The 1,437-nt window shown below is 54.3% G+C and overlaps 1 protein-coding gene across 1 annotated transcript in view; it reads left to right on the top strand.

Annotated features, from left to right (window-relative positions):
* Positions 1-1,249: 1,249 nt before the first annotated feature.
* CLK1 (CDC-like kinase 1) overlaps positions 1,250-1,437 on the top strand; it is a 6,625-nt gene continuing 6,437 nt past the window's right edge. Inside the window, exon 1 of the mRNA XM_010564605.1 lies at positions 1,250-1,380. The gene's annotated coding sequence lies outside the window, so the exon portion shown is untranslated. The remainder of the gene's footprint in view (positions 1,381-1,437) is intronic.

Below are 1,437 nucleotides of genomic sequence, written 5' to 3'. Positions count from 1 at the left end.
GGAACTGATGTGTATAGGCCGTTCTAGTGTTTCAGGACTGTGTTATCCTTAGATGCTCCTTTTCTACATAAATTAGATTGCACATGAGATGTTTGCTTATTATGGGTTTTGGAGAACCAAATTTTGGGCGTAATGCTTGGTTAGCTCTGCTGCGGTGACAACTGATAGGTGGGTGATGGGCTTGAAAGCTGCTTCTGAGAGAGGTGGTGGCTGAAGGGCTGCAGCAAGGCACGGTGAGGTGAGAGGGGTGGCTGTGACTTAAGTTGCCATGTGTGCAGTAGTAGTGAGCAGCAGAGGAAGCAAGGGTTAGTTTTGTGGGAGGGTTTGGTTCTGGTTTTTGGGTTGGTTTTTTTTTTCATTCTGTGGGTGTAGAAGACTGATGCATACATTACTTGAAGAGTTACATTTAGTTTCTTTGTTTTACAGTGGGTATTATGTTCTGTCCAGACTTGAGAACATGACTAGAGGCTAGTAAAAGATACCACGAGACATCTGGGGGGAGGGAAGAGGCATTGGACTATTCAGAAATGTTTTTTATGCCAATGATTTACAAAGATCTCTTTCATTTGTTGAACCTCTGTTGATTTAAAGCTGACTGGGTATATTGAGAGCATCTAACAATTTGTCTAGGGAATTACAGAGACAACAGGCTGTATCACCAAGGGCAAAAATGATGATTTAGCAATTCAGAGTCTTACAAAAAAGACCAATCTTCTGGCAGTCATTCTTAAATGAGGGTTAGATTTTTTTTTTTACTTATTTTTTTTTCAATATCACGTTCCTTGTCTTCCCAAGTTCTTGGCAGGAAAATGGTTGAAGGTTTTGCGTAGTTGGTTTACTTATGTGAAAGCACGTTAACTGCGCTACCTGGTGAGGCATACAGGGCTACCCTGAAAGGTTGTGAGCGGGTGAAATGCACCTGTATCTGTCCGAGGAGCAGAACTGGGAGAGCAACGGGCTTTCTCACGACGCAGAGAGGCGAGGGGACAGTTACCGCTCCTGGGAGCGGTACCAGCAGCCGGGGCGCCGTGGGACGGCGGTGCCCGCGCGGTGCCCAGCCCCGCTGAGGGCTGAGGGCGGTCCGTACGCAGGGTGGCCGGCGGAAGGGGGCCGGGGTCCTGAACACCTCTCGGGAGGGCGGACCGGCTGAGGGGGCCGGCGGGCCCCCCCCGCCGCCTGCGGGCGGGGGAGCGGGGTGTGGCGGGGCGGCGCCGCCCCGCCTTGTGACGCCGCGGGTGTGCTTCTGACGCGCCGCCGCACTCCAGAAGGATCCTGGCAACGCCATTTTGTAGCGGGCCGCGCGAGTAGGCGGGCGGCAGTTGCGGCGTGGAGCGCGGCGGCGGCTGCCGGAGAGAGCGGCGGCTCCCCGGAGCCGCGGAGGTGGGGGCGCTGCGCTGGGAGGGGCGCTGCGCGATGGTTGCGGCGCCGTGCCGCCGG

This window comes from Haliaeetus leucocephalus, unplaced genomic scaffold (genome assembly GCF_000737465.1).
Source record: "Haliaeetus leucocephalus isolate CR32 unplaced genomic scaffold, Haliaeetus_leucocephalus-4.0 Scaffold1, whole genome shotgun sequence".
NCBI lineage: Eukaryota > Metazoa > Chordata > Aves > Accipitriformes > Accipitridae > Haliaeetus > Haliaeetus leucocephalus.
This window is presented reverse-complemented; position numbering and strand designations above follow the sequence as displayed.